The following is a 7,532-nucleotide window of genomic DNA, read 5'->3' as shown; positions in this document are numbered from 1 at the left end:
TTCGTAGTTTACCATCTTATGTTCAAAGGGTAATCCCATTTACTTGTTAATCGGTATATCAAACAATGGTATGGTTTAACTCAATTTAAGAACCTTATCAATATCAATAACAGAACTTAATAAAACACCATTACCATTTGGTTGTTTACTGGTACAATTAAGGTTCAGCACAAATCGTGAAAAAAAAAATGAAGTTCAGCACAGTCCACATCCTCAACAATTTCATAAAACAAATTACGCTCTAGCTCTTTGGGTATTAATCAAACATATTATTGGCATGCATGAATTTACCTACTTAAACCGAAATACACACTTTCCAGCACCCATGGATTCACACTTTCCAGCATCCATGCATATCAACAACCACAATTAAGACCAGAACAACAAAACTCTTAATTTACAGGAGAAAAACTCACAAGTTGTGTTTCAATTTGATCTTTTCGCTAATTTGGATGACCACCGCTGCAGATGAACAAGTGACCTAAGAAGATGGATGGAGGAGAGTGCTATGACAAAGCAACTTCAAATGGCAAAGAGTGGAGTGCTGTTGTTTTACCCACTCTACGGCTCTGCGTAAGTGCGAGAGCGAGTACTGTCAAATCCTCGATATATTCAGACATGAGTAATGCTAGGAAAATTAAATTTGTAGACTAAATTTTATAAACTAAATGACATGCATGGAAGTTGATGATTTGATTATTACTTAATCATTGATAAACATGCTCATTTTCTATGGGTGACACCTCATTTGATTTGCTAATTTAGTTTACAAATTTAGTCTCCCTAGCATTAATCATTCAAACAGTATGTCTTTTAATTATGAATATGTTTTTGTTCATGATTTTCACATTTGGCTTTGAATAGTTGTTTACCTATTTGTTGTACTATCCTTGTCTTCTAGTGATTCAACAAAGCATATATGTTCTGAGCTTAAACTTAGAATCAACAAGAGACATTGAATCCATATAATAGTAATTTTTCTCCATTTACGAGTAGAAGTAAATAATCCCATCAATTTTTTCTAATACATCAAAGCGAAAAAGGAGAATATTGCTTATATCATAAAAGTCCACACGAAGAATACAACAACAACAATTAAACTTTATCCTGCAAGGAGGATACAGAAGGACCAAAAAAACGATTTTGTTTGAATCATAAAAACATTTAGTTTTATTTCTGTCCTTCTTATTAATATTAATAATCCATGAAGAGACACACGGCTGAGAAGAATAGCATGAGCAATTTAGCAACGATGAGTGCACGTGCATCTCAACACTCCAATACCTTGCCCAGGGACATATCCACACTGTGACTGGACTTTGTTACCATTGGATCCAGGAAATTTGGAGGTACATCTATCTAATGGTTTGTCCTGCCCTGCATTTGCACACGGCACATCTAATTCCACCGACGTGCAGAAGCCATTACCAATATTGATATCCATAAGTCTCATCGCCACCATATCGGAAGCTACACAAATCACAGTTAAGCATTCAAATAATACTTATTCTTTTCATTACAAATGATATTACTAAATTAAGAGACAATTTTTTTTATAAATCGGGGGTAGTAGATTGAGAAAAATGCCCTATCCACTGCTTGCAAAATAAAACATAATGCATTTAAGAAATGATGCAACAACGTTTGTTGAAATTTTAGCTTATTTTTAATCTCATTGAGTTCTGTCAAATACATCGTTTGATAACTCAAGTTTGAGAGAAATTGATCAACAATCAATTTGCGTATAATAGTCAACAAAAAACGGCTATAAGGAGATCAATTACCTGAACCAAGAACAACAACATTGATTAAAAGACGGGTTAATTACACTGACACCCTCTGAAGTTTATCGAGTTTTCACAAAACCCCCTCACGTATGAGACATTACACTAACACCCCTTCATGTTTTAATTCACTTTCATAGAAGCCCTTCAGTCAACATTCTGCTAATAAATTGACAACTTTACCCTTATAGCTAATTAATTAAATAATAAAAAACATATTGGAAAAAAATATTAAAAATAAATAAATTCAACATTAAAAAAAATTAAAAACTTAAAAAATTGAAAGAAAAATGAGAGAAACCCTAAACCTTCCCCAGCTCCACGACCCACAGTTTTTCCTCCCGCCATCCCACCATCGCCACCTTCATCCCTAAACCCTCCCCAGCTCCTTCAGTGCCTTTTCCTCATCTTTTTCCTTCTGAAGATTGGCCAAATCAGACTCGTCATACTCCTTCTTCTCAGCCTCGGGTGCCTCCAAGGGCTTTGCTATTCCACCTTGCTTGGAAGACATGGATGCGATCTAAGGCAAAAAGGCTTGCTCGATTGGTAGACACAGCAACCCTAGTTTAGAAGTTTTAAATTTCTTTTTTTATGTTTAATTTTTTTATTTTTAATATTTTATTTTTCTAATATATTTCTTTATTATTTAATTAAATAGTTATAAAGGTAAAGTTGTCAATTTATTAGCAGAATATTGATTGAATGGGTTATGTGAAAGTGAATTAAAACCTGAGGTGGTGTTAGTGTAATGTCTTATACGTGAGATGGTTTTGTGAAAACTCGATAAACTTCATGGGGTGTTAGTATAATTAACCCATTAAAAGACCGAGGAGGGACAAATTTTTGGCCATTTCAACCAAGGGCGGAGCCAGGATTTTTTTCTTGGGTGGGCTAGCTGAAAATAGTACCATAAAATTAAATGTTTATTTTTTTGCTTATATAAAATTATATAATAATCAATATAAAAGAACAACAATATAATATAAATTATTCTCAAAATCATAATCCTAACCAATAAATTCAAGGACCATATAAATAATTAACCTACTAATTAAATCAAGAATAAGTAAATAAAGAGATTAAGAACGTGCCAAAGGTGACATTCATTGGAAAATTGCAACGGAAAGTCAAGAATTGTGGAGATAGGGGTTTAATTGTGTATTTAAAGAACTTTATTAATCTTTTCTTGAGTAAGAAGCACAGAAGCTAAATTAAATAGGATAAATGGTCTTTTCTTTAAAGAATAGAATAAAGGGGGACTGAAGATAGAACTAATTTATAATTTTTAGCAGAAAACATATTATTTACTACCTCTCCTCTACTAAATATACATTAAATAATAATTTGTATTGAAATTGGGTAGGCTATAAGCATGAGTTTACAAAAGAATAGATCTATTCACAAACCCATTTTACTTCCAACATAGCCTTATTAATATTGTTAGTGATCATATTCAATTCATTTGATCCGAACAATCGACAATTAAGAGAGGTGTGTAAGAAGTAAAAATGAATGTATGGATAGCACTATCCTTACGGAAAATCTTCCTGGGCTACAACCCACCTTAGCCCTGTGGGTGGCTACGCCATTGATTTCAACTTTACAATTAAATTTTAGAGAAAGCGAAATATATTTCAGAGAAGGAGAAAATCTTACAAATAATCTAGACGTGTAATTGTCATTTTTGTATCATTGTATTTATAGCTTTAATTGAAACGTGTGGAGATTTAAACAATTAATATGGTATTAATTAGCTAGGGCATTGCTCCACATACATAGAATTGGAAATAAGTATCCGAACGCATCCTCTCAATTCTCAAGTAGTAGTCCTAGAATGTTATCAGAATCGTATAATTAATAGTAGAAGGCAAAATCTGGTATCAGTCTATACTTTATTAGATATTAATCTGATTTTCTTTTTCTTTTTTAAGAAAAAGTATGATATTCATTAAAATGAAATGAAGCGTACAAATAGAAAGATAGCGGTGCATCCATGGGTCTCGATAAAAATCTTGCCGAGACTTTCAACCCGATCGAAAGTAAAAAGAGTGTTATACACCTAACAATCAACTAATAGTTTTCTATCCTCACATAGCTAAGTAAAATTCAATCAAGCAGACATGTCTTCTAAAAGAGCATCCATGATAAAACCTGGGGGCTCCCCGTGACAAATTAACTCTTGGCTTGAACCAATCCCCACGCGAGCAAGACGGTGCGCCACCTGATTGGCCTCCCTTCTAATATGACTTAGTTTCTTCTGGGGAATAACGGTAAGGAACTCACGGAGATCGTTAATCAAAGGCCCCAGAGAAGAACAATCCTCAATTTGGTTTTTCTTGATTATTCATAGCTGCAATAGTAAGAATTGAATCTCCTTCGAAGACCACCTTCGTCCCTCTTGGACAGAACTGCTAGAAAAACAAAACTGCACCACGCGCAGCAAGAAGCTCCATATGCAGTGCCGACGTCGCTGCCCTTGCTGGTCTCGACAATGCAGCAGTGAAAGCTCCCCCGCTGCTCCTGATTACCACTCCCACACCTCCCCGCTTAGACCTTTCGTCCCATGCCGCATCAAAATTGCATTTAAACCAACCGTCATCAGGTTTATTCCATGATGCTTGGTTCGATCAATTTTCTTCACTTGCGGTGAGTGCCAGGAATCCGTGCAGAAGGTTGGTTATTAGAATATAAGAAGTGGCACTCACTGCAAGTGAAGAAAATTGATCGAACCAAGCATCGATGGAATAAACCTGACGACGGTTGGTTTAAATGCAATTTTAACGCGGCATGGGACTTCTTATATTCTAATAACCAACCTTCTGCACGAATTCCAACCTCCCTTGGTGGTAGTTGAGTTCCATTCCAAACCCACTCATTTCTTGTCCTCCAAAGTGTCCAAATAAGGACGAGACACATATCAAAAGTATGCGAGGAAGAACTTTGTACCAACTGAATCAACCAATCCCGCATGTCATCCTTCTAAATTCCTGCACTCTCAAACCTAAACTTGAAAACCGTACAGCCGCTGCCATGGGGCAATCCCTTAGAACATGCTCAGTGGTTTCCATATTCCCCGCACGACTTAAACACGCATCATCCTGAATTTTTTTACAATTGTTTTTTCTTTTTTCAAACTACAGAAAATTATTACTAAATACAAAGATCAACGTCACATCCTCAATAGTTACTCTAGATGAGGAAACAATTCTTAAGAGTCCGGATATTTTGCTGAATTGCAATCAGATTTGTATTGCAAAAGTTCTACATGATTATATAAAGAAACGGTCAAGCACTGAATATTGCTACATAAATAGTAATACGCCGGTGATTTCGTTTGTTGCTATCCGAATTGGCCTTTGCTATAAATGGATGTTAAAAATGTCTTCCTCTGTAGTGTGATCTCAAGCAGAAAGTATATGGATCTTCCACCTACCACTGATATAGCTTCCAAGAAAGGTGGTGTGTGTAAAATTCGGAAGTCTTTGTATATATTTTGTTTTTGAAGAGACGAAAGGAAAAGTTAACTGCATTGATTATCTAAGTTGATGGATACGTAGTAACTAATGATGAAAATGAGGAATTACAGTACTGTTCTTAAAGGTATCTAGCTTCTAAGTTTGAATTGAAGGAATAGGGTGAGTACTTAAAATATTTTCTTGGAATTGAGATTGCTTGAACCAAACATGGTATTTCCTCGTTTAGAAAAAAAAAATATGCACTTGATTTATTGGTTGGTATTTTCTTGTCAAAAAAAAAAAAAAAAAATTGTGTACTTGATTTATTTTTATTTGTTGTACAATCCTTGTCTTGTAGTGATTCAAGAAAGCATCTTAAATAGGTATTTATTTTTATTTGTTTCACATTCATAATCATATACGTTATGGGTTTAAACTTAGAATCAACAAGAGACAACTTTGAATGAATCCATATAATAGTAATTTTTCTCCATTTATGAGTAGAAGTAAATAATCCCATCAATATTTTTTTAATACATCAATAACAATCAAGATTTATCGTACAATGAGGATACATAATAACAAAACAATATTTAGTTTTATTTCTGTTCTTATTAATATTAATAATCCATGAAGAGACACACGACTGAGAATAATAGCATGAGCAATTTAGCAAGGATGCGTGCACGTGCATCTCAACACTCCAATACCTTGCCCACGGACATATCCACACCGTGACTGGACTTTGTTACCATTGGATCCAGGAAATTTGGAGGTACATCTATCTAAGCATGGTTTGTCCTGCCCTGCATTTGCACACGGCACATCTAATTCCACCGACGTGCAGAAGCCACCACCAATATTGGTATCCATAAGTCTCATCGCCACCGTATCGGAAGCTACACAAATCACAGTTAAGCATTCAAATAAAACTTATTCTTTTGATTACAAATAATATTACTAAATTAAGAGACAGAAAATTTTAAAAATCGGAGGCAGTGGATTGAGAAAAATGCCCTATCCACCACTTGCAAAATAAAACTTAATGCATTTAAGAAATGATGCAACAACGTTTGTTGAAATTTTAGCTTATTTTTAATCTCATTTAGTTTTATGACATGCATAGTTTGATAACTCAAAGTTTGAGAGAAATTGATCAAAAATCAATTTACATATAATAGTTAATCAAAAAAGGCTATAAGGAGATCAATTACCTGAACCAAGAACAACAAAAATGATTAAAAAACCGAGGAGGGACACGTTTTTTGCCATCTCAACTTTACAATTAAAATTTCAGAGAAAGCAAAATATATTTTGTAGAAGGTGAAAATCTTACAAATAACTCTAGACGTGTGATGTCATTTTTATATCCTTGTATTTATAGGCTTCAAATGTGTGTAGATTTAAAAAATTAATATGGAATTAGATATAAGTATACAACGAATCCTCTCAAGTAACGTATTTGTAGTAATAATCCTAGAACGTTATCAGAATCGTGTAATAGTAGAAGGCACAATCTGGCATCAGTCTACATATACTCTATTTAGATATTAATCTGATTTTTTTTTTTTTTTACAATTTTTTTTTTTTTTGCCAATTAGAGAAAATTATTAGTAAATACAAAGGTCAACGTTTACATCCTCAATATTTACCTAGATGAGGAAACAATTCTTAAGAGTCCGGATATTTTGCCACATTGCAATCAGATTTGGATTGCAAAAGTTCTACATGATTATATAAAGAATCGGTGAAGCACAGAAAATTGCTAGATAAATGGTAAATTATAAAAATGATCACTGCTAGACTCCACTGTGATGAATCTTTCTTTTCAATTCTCTCTATATTTGCTCCTGGTGCAATAGTCATTCATGGTATGGTATCATACGCTGGTGATTTTGTCCCTAGTTGCTATCTGAATTAGCCTCTGCTATAAATGGATGTTATAAATGTCTTCCTCTGTAATGATCTCATGGAGAAAGTATATTGATCTTCCACCTACCATTGATATAGCTTCCAAGAAAGGTGTTGTGTGTAAAATTCGGAAGTCTTTGTATATATTTTGTTTTTGAAGCGGCGAAAGGATAAGTTAACTAAATCGATTATCTAAGTTGATGGATATGGTGGTAACTGGTGATGATAATGGGGAATTACAATACTGCCCTTAAAGGTATCTAGCTTCTAAGCATGAATTGAAGGAATTGGGTGAGAAAATATTTTGGAATTGAGGTTGCTTCATGGTATTTTCCTGTTTATAAAAAAAAAAAAAATATGCACTTGATTTATTGGTTGAGAT

At 34.0% G+C, this 7,532-nt stretch overlaps 1 pseudogene; it reads right to left on the bottom strand.

Annotated features, from left to right (window-relative positions):
* Positions 1-2,154: 2,154 nt before the first annotated feature.
* On the bottom strand, positions 2,155-2,295 carry LOC148693273 (uncharacterized; annotated as a pseudogene).
* Positions 2,296-7,532: the final 5,237 nt, after the last annotated feature.

Source organism: Pyrus communis, chromosome 11, assembly GCF_041283825.1.
Source record: "Pyrus communis isolate YQ-2024b chromosome 11, ASM4128382v1, whole genome shotgun sequence".
In the NCBI taxonomy this organism is placed as follows: Eukaryota; Viridiplantae; Streptophyta; class Magnoliopsida; order Rosales; family Rosaceae; genus Pyrus; species Pyrus communis.
The sequence above is the reverse complement of the archived record's forward strand: the minus strand, read 5'-3'. Positions and strand labels throughout refer to the sequence as shown.